We start from the raw sequence: 12,186 nt of genomic DNA on the forward strand, positions 1-12,186 counted from the left end.
TGCTTCTATTTTTGTCTGTCCTTCATTGCCCTCTTCTGTCTGTTTGGTGCTCATTTACAGAGTCAATTAAGCTATACGTGTCTCCCCCTAGACAACCGATCAGGTTAATCAATTGACTCGTTTTCCTCGAAATCGTTTAACGCTTGACTATACTACTTGCATTCAGTGAATGCGAAGTATTGGCAAACCGACGGCCGATCGGACTTAAACAATATAGTTTTTGCGAATGCTCGTCGCGCGGATGTTTATAGACAATCGGCGCGGTTCTCGATTTTTAACGACGGAGCTCGTCGGCCTTCCGCTCGGACGTTTATAGACGCCGGCTCGTCTTTCGATCTTTAACGACGGAGCTCGTCGGCGCGGTTATTTATAGCCGGTCAGCGCGGCTCTACGGTTTAACGTCTGGGCTAGACGGCTTTCCCGCTCGGAGGGTTTATAGACGCCGGCTCGTCTCTCGATATTTAACGTCGGTGCTCGACGGCGCGGTTATTTATAGCCGGTCGGCGCGGCTCTCGATCTTTAATGACAGGGCTCGTCGGCTCGGTTATTTATAGCCGGTCGGCGCGGCTCTCGATTTTTAACGACGGGGCTCGTCGGCTTTCCCGCTCGGAGGGTTTATAGACACCGGCTCGTCTCTCGATATTTAACGTCGGTGCTCGACGGCGCGGTTATTTATAGCCGGTCAGCGCGGCTCTCGATCTTTAACGACGGGGCTCGTCGGCCCGGTTATTTATAGCCGGTCGGCGCGGCTCTACGGTTTAACGTCTGGGCTAGATGGCTTTCCCGCTCGAAGGGTTTATAGACGCCGGCTCGTCTCTCGATATTTAACGTCGGTGCTCGACGGCGCTGTTATTTATAGCCGGTCGGCGCGGCTCTCGATCTTTAACGACGGGGATCGTCGACGCGTCCCGCGGCTCTCTATTTTTAACGACGGGGCTCGTCGGCTTTCCCGCTCGGAGGGTTTATAGACGCCGGCTCGTCTCTCGATATTTAACGTCGGTGCTCGACGGCGCGGTTATTTATAGCCGGTCGGCGCGGCTCTCGATCTTTAACGACGGGGCTCGTCGGCCCGGTTATTTATAGCCGGTCGGCGCGGCTCTACGGTTTAACGTCTGGGCTAGACGGCTTTCCCGCTCGGAGAGTTTATAGACGCCGGCTCGTCTCTCGATATTTAACGTCGGTGCTCGACGGCGCGGTTATTTATAGCCGGTCGGCGCGGCTCTCGATCTTTAACGACGGGGATCGTCGGCTCAGTTATTTATAGCCGGTCGGCGCGGCTCTCTATTTTTAACGACGGGGCTCGTCGGCTTTCCCGCTCGGAGGGTTTATAGACGCCGGCTCGTCTCTCGATATTTAACGTCGGTGCTCGACGGCGCGGTTATTTATAGCCGGTCGGCGCAGCTCTCGATCTTTAACGACGGGGCTCGTCGGCTCGGTTATTTATAGCCGGTCGGCGCGGCTCTCGATTTTTAACGACGGGGCTCGTCGGCTTTCCCGCTCGGAGGGTTTATAGACGCCGGCTCGTCTCTCGATATTTAACGTCGGTGCTCGACGGCGCGGTTATTTATAGCCGGTCGGCGCGGCTCTCGATCTTTAACGACGGGGCTCGTCGGCTCGGTTATTTATAGTCGGTCGGTGTGAGAAGTTGTGATACTTCTGGCAAGAAAGTCACGTAGATACCGTCCGAGCGACGTCCATTTGTAATGTCGGCCAAAAGTATCCAGCTAGCAAAATCTTCTTGGCTAGTGATCGTCCGCCCGGATGTCCTCCGCACGATCCTTGATGTACCTCTTGGAGGATGTAAGCCGAGTCTTCCGAGCTCACACACTTCAACAGCGGGCGAGAGAAAGCCTTCTTGTAGAGCTGATCGCCGATGAGTGTGAACCGACCGGCCCTCCTCCTGAGCAGCTAGGCTCCATCCCGATCGGTAGGAGTGGTGCCTGACCGCAAAAACTCCATGATGGGTGTCCTCCAGTCGTCCGGAAACATGAGGCCTTCCATCCGGTCAACATGTGCCACCAAAGATACTTGTTCAATTGGCTTTGGGATAATGGCCGGCGTTATAGAACTTGCTAGTTTGGCCAACTCATCGGCTGTTCTCTGTTCGGGAATCTTCGAATAAGAACCTCACGGAAATTAGCTTTGAGTTTTCAAAGGCCTCAGAGTAGCCGAACGCTGTTGATTTCAAAGGTGCCCGACAGTTGCCCAGCTGTGAATCTGAATAAAGTGTCACCCGACCGGCTCCCACATGCCGTGCCTGCAATCCGGCTATGAGGGCCTCATACTCCGCTTCATTGTTGGTAGCTTTGTAATCCAGTAGGACGGATAAGTGCATCTTTTCTTCTTGAGGCGAGAGCAACAATATTCCAATCCGAGCCGAGTGGAAGACCCATCCACATATATTCTCCACGAGCTTCCGGCCTGCACTTCGGTCACAAAATCGGCCAAGGATTGCGCTTTGATCGCCGAGCGGGGCTGTTATTGGATGTCAAATTCACTTAGTTCCATCGTCCATTTGATGAGCCGTCCGGACGGATTCTGGACTCTTCCTAGTGGGCTGTTCGTCCGGACAATAATGGTGTGAGCCAAGAAATATGGTCGGACCGGGCGGCTAGAACCAAAGCAAAGGCCAACTTCGAGCCCGGTATAACGAGATTGACATCTTTTAAAATGTGGCTCGGAAAATACACCGGCTGCTCCTCGCCGCTCACAAGTCTTGAGCCTACTGACATGCTCGATTAATGACAGATAAATATAAAGTGACTCACCCCGATCGGCTTGGCAAGTACAGGTGAGATATGTTTTCAATTCTCCGACGCTCGGTCACATTCTTCATCCCACTGGAACTTAGTGGCCTTGCGAGATCTTGAAGAATTGTAGGCTCCGTCGGCGGTTTTGGAGATAAATCTGGACAAGCGATTATCCGGTCTGCACCTCCTTGTATTTCGGGAGGCGGCATGTCTTGTGAAGCTTTCACTTTCTTTGGATTTGCTTCATTCCCGTTCGGTCACTATGTACCCCAGAACGCCTTCCTTTTTCTAGCATTTTACATTCTAGTGACTCCATATTTGCGTAGCGTCCGGAAGGTTTTTCCATGTCCTTGAAGAGATCGGCCGCTCGGACTGATTTGATAAGAATGTCGTCCACATAGACTTCCAGTTACATCTGCTCCCCGAACACTTTGTTCATCAAGCGTTGATAGGTGGCCCGACATTCTTCAATCCGAACGGCATCACTTTGTAGCAATATGTGTCGTCGGCATCACGAAGCTAACTTTTCTTGATCTTCCCAGGAGGCACTTGATGATAGCCTTGGTAGGCGTCGAGCATACATATTAACTCGCAGCCGTCGAGAGTCCACCAACTGATCTATCCGGGCGGGGATAAAAATCTTTGGGGCATGCTTTGTTTAAGTCTCGAAAGTCGATGCAGACTCTCCACTTGCCGCCCGGCTTGGAGACTAATACTACGTTAGCCACCACTCGAACCGCACCTCGCGTATGTGGCCGACTTCCGCCGTATGATGGCATTACGCCGACACGAAATCCCTTTTCTCTGCCCGTTGGTAGCGTCCGGTCGGACATGCAACTCATGTTCGCTATGCTCGGCGAAATTCGGGCAACTCATGTGTTGACCAGACGAAGACATCATGATTTCGTTGGAGGCATTGGATCAGCTCCTCCTTCTTCTCCTCCAAATCGAGGCGATAAAGTCGTGGCCTCCGATCGGGTCGGATGGATCTGAACCTCCTCCTTTTCATCATAAATTAAAGCAGGAGGTTTCTCGGTTATGGCGTGTACCTCGATCCGGGGCGCCTTCCGAGCGAAACAGGCTTCTGCTCGGACCATCTCTATATAGCACCGCCGAGCTGCTAACTGATCTCCACGTACTTCTCATAACGTTGTAGGACAAAGGAGAGTCGACCACCACGAAGTTTGCTGTCCTGGTCCTCCTGAGCGGCTCTTCTCCCAGTGAGATAGCCAACCGGATCTGCCCGACCGGCTGTACTTCATTACCCGTGAACCCGTAGAGCGGCGTTGTCATGGGAAGCAGCTCGGCTCGATCAATTTATAGCTGATCGAACGCTTTCTTGAATACAATGTTGACCGAGCTCCTTGTGTCAACAAATATACGGTGAATAGTGTAATTTGCTATTACCGCTTTGATGAGCAGGGCATCGTCGTGGGGCACTTCTACTCCTTCTAAGTCTCCGGGCCCGAAAGTGATTTCCGGTCCACTTGCCCACTCTTGGCTACAACCGACTGCGTGGATCTGTAGCTGCCGGACGCCCGCCTTTCTGGCTCGGTTGGAGTCTCCTCCGGTCGGCCCACCAGCAATAACGTTGATCTCGCCTCTGGCAATATTGCTTCTATTCTCCTCTTCCCGGGCGGACGGTCGGGACCGTTCTCTGGACGCCCGTCGATTCTCCTGTCTTGGAGACCGGTGCCGATCGGGCGTATGTCGATGTTGCCTCTCGGTGCGGGTCCGGTCGGCTTCATGGGTCCTTTGTCTCCTGTCGATGGGAGGAGACCGTCGTTCAGCATTCCTGGGAACGGGATTAGCCACGAAGGGAAGACTTCGACAATCCCTCGTGTTGTACGTATCCGTTCGGTGGAAGGAGCAGAACATAGGGGTCCATCTCTTCTTTGGCTTGGGCCGAGCGGTAGCTACCTCTTGTACTTGGGACCTCATACGAGGGGATCGGATTGCTTCGGCCCTTGGTCCTCTTGGCGGTTGATGAGCGGCCAAGGGTCTCCGCTCGGCAGGAGGAGCCCGTTCGGTTGGTGTTTCTTTCTTCCTGGCTGCCTGCGCTTCCTCCACGTTGATATATTCATTGGCCCGGTGCAGCATACGATCATAATCTTGGGGCGGCTTTCGGATGAGCGATCGGAAGAAGTCCCCATCCACAAGGCCTTGCGTGAAGGCATTCATCATCGTCTCCGATGTGGCCGTTGGAATATCCATCGCCACTTGGTTGAATCGCTGGATGTAAGCTCTAAGCGATTCTCTCGGCTCTTGCTTGATGGTGAACAAGTTGACACTTGTCTTCTGATAACGCCGACTGCTGGCGAAGTGGTGGAGGAAGGCTGTTCGGAAGTCCTTGAAGCTAGTGATGGATCCGTCCGGCAGCCTCCGAAACCACCGTTGAGCCGATCCCGAGAGAGTGGTAAGAAAGACTCGGCACTTTACTCCATCTGTATATTGATGGAGCGTAGCTGTGTTATCGAACTTACCCAGATGATCATCCGGGTCTGTTGTTCCATTGTACTCGCCGATCGCCGGGGGCGCATAGTGTTTAGGCAGAGGGTCTTGTAGAATAGCCTCCGAGAATTGGCGATTGATCCGCTCGGGAGATGAGTCCGCTCGGGGAGCTTTCCCCTTTCTGGCGTCTCGCCTAGGCATTTCGTCGGAAGAAGATCCTCTATCTTTCCGAGCTGGTACGGCTTCAGGGGTGCGGAATAAGGCCCGATGGAACGCAACGGTGGCTTGAGGTGCTTCCGCTCGGCCACCCGACGCAGATGTTGCTTGTTGCTCCGGCCGCTCGGCTGCCTCTTTCTGTTTTTGCTCCACAAGTTTAGCGGCCCTAATCTCAACCAGAGCGTCCAACTCTTCTTGCGAGAGTGCCACGGTATGTATTCTTCCAGCCTCGTCCATTGCCTCTGCTCAGATGCAGGTGCGTTCCCACAGACGGCGCCAAATTGATCATGTCCGAACCAGGGGTCAACGAACGCTGGGGATGTGGCGCTCCCTGCTAGATCCTCAGGTGCTCCGGCGAACCTGCAACAAAACCGGGCCGGGAGGGGTGTCCCGGCGACGGCCCTCCGACGCTCAAGTCAGGCGAGGAATAACAAAGAAGTGGCTTAGAAGCAGAAGACTCGTGTACCTCCGGTTGAAGAAGTGGAGGCCTTATATATACTTCTGAGGAGACTGATGTACATATACCGAGGCACACACACGTGTCCTCAACCCATACCCAGTATGGGCTTGTCAGAGGAGCTTGCCTGACTCCTTACTGCTACAGTACGAGCACGTCTTTGATGGGACAGTGAGCATGTCTTTGATGGGATAGTGAGCCCATGTCCTAAGATCCTGCATATCATCTGCTGTCAGAAGATGTTTCTATCCTTGCCTTTTCTTACTCCCCGTCGATCGTCCGACCGGTCGGCAGTTTCCTCGCGTCCGGCCGATCGGGTGTTCTGATCCGCGCGGGAGCTTCCTGGTCATGTGCTCTCTGGACTGTTCGCAGCGTTGATGTTTTATTCCTTCGGCCGAGCAGGCCCTCTGCTCGGCCTTTCCTACTGTTCATCATGAGCATCGGAACCCCGACTCCGGCGGGGTGTATTGCTTCCGCTCGGAAGCTTCAGCTGGTCGTCGCCCTCCTTATCCGCTCGGCCAAGGCCTTTGGCCCTCCTCGCGGCGTTGACCCTGCTAAATGGGGTCCCCCATTCTTACTGCCGGATCATCCCTCAACAACAGTTGGCACCTCTTCACTTTCACCCTCATGTGAGCTGATCGACGCAATACAGAGCCGCTCTATTTCCTTGGCCACGGTTGCCTCAGCCTCAGTAGCCTTGAGCTTCATCAAGTCGATCGCTACCGACTTCATTAGGAGGTTAGCTGCAAAAGAAAAGGGATAAATCAGTTAGACCTAAAGAAAGTGGTAAAGTGAAATTCCTTACCGATGCCGCCCGGGAGGCCCGTTCGGATCGGGCTCAACCCGAACATATACAAGACGCCCCTCAGGCAGCAGTTTGTGGATATTGAACTTCAAACCGGCCAGCAGGTTGGCCGCGTGGAGGTACTCCGTCCGGGTCCTGTATCTCATCAGCTCGGGTGGAAGCGGAATAGCAATCTACCACTGGGTTCGGAAGCGGGGCCGCTCGGGAAGACGCAGGTAGAAAAAATATTCCTTCCATTGTTTATTGGAGGAAGACATCTTATCGAAGAAAATCAAGCTGATCTAAGATTGAAAAAGAAAAGTGTCAAATTCAGATTGCTTAGGATGATAGAAATAGTGGAAGATCTGGGGCCTAAGGGGGATGTTATGCACTCGGAACAGGACCACTACGCCACACAACAAACGAAAAGAGTTAGGGACGAGTTGGGCGAGCGGGATGTGGAAGTACTTTCAAACTTCAATAAAAAACGGATGGATAGGAAAGCGCAGGCCAACAACAAATTGGTCTCAGAAAAAACACACTGTGTCGGCCTGCGGTGTATGAGGTCGGTCGGATGGTCCGGCCAGAATGATTTCGTGGTCAGATGGGATGTCGAAAGCATTGATCAAGCTTGTCGCGTCGTCCTCATCAAACCTAGTCTCCATGGTGGTGTACCAGAGACCAAGGGCGAGATCGACCGACTGAGGAGAACTTGCTAAGATCGAGAAAGAAAAGAACGGTGTCTGATGAAAAGATCACCGAGGAAACTGAGGAGCAGGGTCGACGCAGAACACCGGAGAACGCGAGAGAACAAAAAGGAAAGAAGGAAGCTTATGAGAAAAGGGAAGTTGAAGATCATCGGAGCACTCAACACAGGATCGCCGAAGCACTTGACTCAGAATCGTCGGAGCACGTGAGCAAGCAGCAGCAACAATAAGACAGAGGTCGACGTATCTGGCTTATAAAGGGTGAGCTCGGCTAAGCTGAGCCGCCCGATCTAGGTCGCGGAGACCAACGCGCACATCCGACCGTTGATTTTGAACGGTCGCCTATCACGTCACCATAGACCCTTCGATCGCAGGGCAAAGGCAGCGGCGATACATGGCATCTGCCCATTGGGTGCATTTAATGAATGTCATAACCTGCGTGCTCGGCCTTAATGGCAAGGATTTGCATGAATTTTGAGGCGATTTGGATGATGTCAGCTTTGACCATCTGCGGACCAGGATGCGTAACAACAAAAGCAGCAAGTGCTAGTGTGTGAGTCGCCGCTCGGCATATGGGAGCACGGTCCGGGATGTTCGCCACTTTTGAATGAGCCGATCGAAGCATCTTTCAGCGCCCTGCCTGATCGGCCGACTGGGAACTAGGCTACTTGTCCAGTCAGTCGGACTTTCAGCCTCCTTCGACCATACTTGAGGGGAAGGCAGGTGATCCAATGATAAGATAGGGCCCCCGCTCGACAGAGGGTCCTAGGCCAAGTGTGACATCAAAGTCAACAGTCAAGGTAAAAGTCAACGGTCATCACCTCAGCTCAGCTCGGCTCAGGTCCGAGCTCCCAACGCTCGGCAGGTGACTAACACGGCTTAACAGTAGGGGACAAGGGATGAGCGGTTTTCGTCTCGGCCGAGCGGGAACCATGGCCATCGAGGTTCTCCCGTTCGCCCGGGCGACGCTGGGGCCGCCGTATGATTGGCTGAGCAAATGTCCTGCTCAACCGACCGTGACGTTAGCCGAACGGTTCTTCTGTCCGACTTGGGACAAGACAAAAGGAGCAGGTAACTTTATCTTCCTCGAGACAAGCGTCGCTGACAGGCAGCATGGTCGGCGGCTGGATCAGACAGAGAATCGTACGATGGAAGTTTCCACTGTCACGTCAGGGGTATACACATACTATTGAGGTATGGCGTCAGACACGCTTTCTGACACACTCATTATAGGTATGCTTTGAGAAGCGTGCACGTCTCGGTAAGCATGCACGTGCCTTCAGGGAGCCCTATATAAGGACCCCCAGACTCCAAGGGAGGTATGCGCGATTCATCACTGTAGCTATAGTTTTCGTCACTCTCTTTCGATTTCTAGCCGTTGGGAGCTGACTTGAGCGTCGGAGGGCCGCCACCAGGAACCCCTTCCCGGCTCGATTTTGTGCTTGCAGGTTCTCATCGAAGGTCTACGTCACTCTAGGGATGGCAACAGGGTGGGGCGGGGGCGGGTTTGCCATTCTCATCCTCGCCCCGTTCCCATTTTTTCGGGTTCGGGGATTCCCCGAACCCGAACCCACGGGTTCAGGGATTCCCCATCCCCGCCCCATTTCTAAATTTAATTTATATTATTATTATTATTTAATAATAATTATTAATGATAATATTAATATTAATATCAATATCAATAATATTATTATTAATAATAATATTTTCAAAAAATTTAATATTAATATTAACACTATTAATAAAAAATCATATTATTATTATTTATTAATAATAATAATAATAATATTCGGGGCCGGGTTCGGGGATGGGGATAGTATTCCCATACCCGCCCCATCCCCGAAAAATCGAGGATCCCTATCCCCATTTCGGGTTTTCCCCGCGGGGCCCCAAACCCGCGGGGAAAAGTGTCATCCCTACGTCACTCAGAGGGCCACACGGAGTCAACGAGAGCGCCACATCCCCAACGACCATCGACTCAGCACTCGGACAAGATCAATTATAAAATAAAATGTTATCCTTGTTTTTAGCCCAACCAGATCAAAAGTGTAAAAAGTTAAAAAAGTATGAATTTTTAATAACAACCAAATGTCAATACATGGAGAGATACAATAGCGAATCAAATGTGGAACGATGTTTATCATATTAGCAATAACGAAACTTAAAATTTTTCTTTCTTATAAATCAACAAGTTTCCATGAAAAAGTTTATAAATGTTTGTAAAAATCTTGCAAAAAAGTCTATAGAACTCTATAGAATTCTTTACACAACTATGTGATATTCTATACAAGTCGATAAAAATCTATCAACTCCATAAAAGTCTATTATTAAAAAAAGTCAATGAAAGTCATTCAATCTCTTGATTCAATACACCCCTTAGATATTTTGCATACTCTTATCCTGCACACTCTTAAGTAACCGTCACAAATTTGAGCACCCAAATGCTCACCCGGATGCACTGATTCTTGAGAGTCGTAGTGTGTGGTTGTGCGTGCACAGAATATCAACTGCGTTTTTATTTTTAAATTTTTGATTAAAAATATAAAAACATATTACGCATCGTAAATATTATATTCTAAATCTAAAATTCGAAATCATAAAATCTAAAAAAAATTTAAAAAATACACACTCTAAATAATATACCCTACACACTAAACCATAAATCCCAAATCCTAAGTACTAAATCGAAAGCATAAAAAAAATCAAGAAAAAAAATTATACACACTAAATACTATATATTATACCATGTGAGCATATAAACTTTTTCGTTTTAATTTTTTTTCAGCTTGACCACTATGACACAATCTCTAAACTTTAAAGATAAAATTTAATTGACTTAACCCTGGACTAAAATAAAAGTAAACAAAAAATGAAAAACAAAAAAACTTAAAGCACGGACGAAAAAAAACTCTCATAATAATTGAGATGCCTCGAATTGATTGAGGCACGGGGTTCAAGAATTGAGTTATAATGTTCAAACTAAAAAAATAAAATAAATAAAATTTTAGATGCTCACGGGATATAATATATAGTATTTAGGGTGTATTTTTTTATTTAAGCTTTGGGTTCAGGATTTGAAATTTAGGGTTTAGGGTTTAGTATTTATGATGTGTAATTTTTTAAAATATTTTTAGGATTTAAAATTTGAGATTTAGGATATAATATTTAGGTTGTGTAATATTTTTATATTTTTTAAATTTAAAGTTTTAAAAAATATATAAAAAACAAAACGTAGATGATATCCTGTGTGTGCACAATCATGCACTATGCAGTGCACAGAATATCAGTATTTTATATATAAAGAGAGAGAGAGAGAGGAATTTTACCTTACACATTCATGGGTCACTGAGTACAAATTCGGATGCCCGACCGAGCGCTTCGATTCACTTTTGAGGATCGGGGCGCCAAGACGCCCGACTAAGCACCCCAATTCACTTTTGAGGATTAGGGCATTCGGTTGGGTGTTCCACTGCCAAGTTGGGTGTCCAAGCACCCGAATTTACATTCAGTCATCCATGAGTGTGTAGGATAAGGATGTGCAAGGGGTCAATATACATATAATTTTATATTCTTTATTTTTCTCAACCCACGGACCAACTCGAGCCCGCCATAAGCTAGTTCGCCTGGAACTACAACCTTCACGAACGAACTGATTTACTTGTAAATAAATTAATAAAATTTTAATTCAATCTAATGGGTCCAGTCCAAATTGACAACTCTAAATCTAAATCCTAAATCTAATTTTTAACTGATGCTTTAAGTTATATGATTTGGTCATCCTTCAAACTTGATTTCTAATCTTCAAATCTAAGCTTGATGACCATCAATGAGTCCTAAGCCAACCTCATCTATTCACTTAATCTACAATGTTGGTTATCCATGCTTGATCTCCCATGGGCATGACAAAACTGTAAACTTAATGCACTAACATCAAATTAGACCTAATTTAAGTAGTATTGTCAAATCACTAAAACACTATGGTTAAATCTAATCAATAACAAATGAATTATTTTACTAACAATCTATGTTTTATATGTTTAGAAGTATGTTTAACTTAGAGACAACGATAATCAAATTGTAGGTTTGTTGGAAATTATCCCACAACTTAGGTCTAGCCAATTAACTTAATAATGAGTTGAGGATTCAAACAATAGAACTCATTATGATGACATTGGATTTTATCCCATTTATATTCTTTATGCATTTTTTTTCATTATCGAGGCACCCTTTAGGTGCAAATGTATCATTTTTTGCATTGTGGTCATCGACTTAATATGGTCTATCATTGAGTTATCCTTTCGAATATCCATATGCCAATTTAGGTAAGTTTATCCTTACAAATAAAACTTTTAAGGTTGAGATAAAGCCTTGGTGACTGGAAGTTATTTTAAGCAATTGAGTTTTGGTTGATCGGATTTACTTATGATCGATCAAAATATAGATAAGCGTTAAACAACAAATTGTGTAGGAAAAAGAAAATTTTAAGATCTAGTCGACTTGAACTTTATCTAGTTGAACAGAATACCCTTATAAAAAATGGTCACAGGCAAAACTTAAAACACAACTCTAGACATCAAAGAAAACATTCTTTTGTTCAAATCTTTCAACATATTATTGTTCATATGATCCAAGAGGTGCCTGAACGAGTGAAACTTACAATAAAGGCTTTCAGAAGCAATTAGTGATTGTAAAGTTGATTAAAATTAATGGCTCCTTTTTCTACTCACTCGGACTCCTCCTTCTCCACAAGTCCTTCTTTCCCATAATGTTTTATGGATCTGAGATGGTAACACATATTGGAGTTGGGCCGGCTCCGACAAC

This window comes from Zingiber officinale, chromosome 7A (assembly GCF_018446385.1).
Source record: "Zingiber officinale cultivar Zhangliang chromosome 7A, Zo_v1.1, whole genome shotgun sequence".
NCBI lineage: Eukaryota > Viridiplantae > Streptophyta > Magnoliopsida > Zingiberales > Zingiberaceae > Zingiber > Zingiber officinale.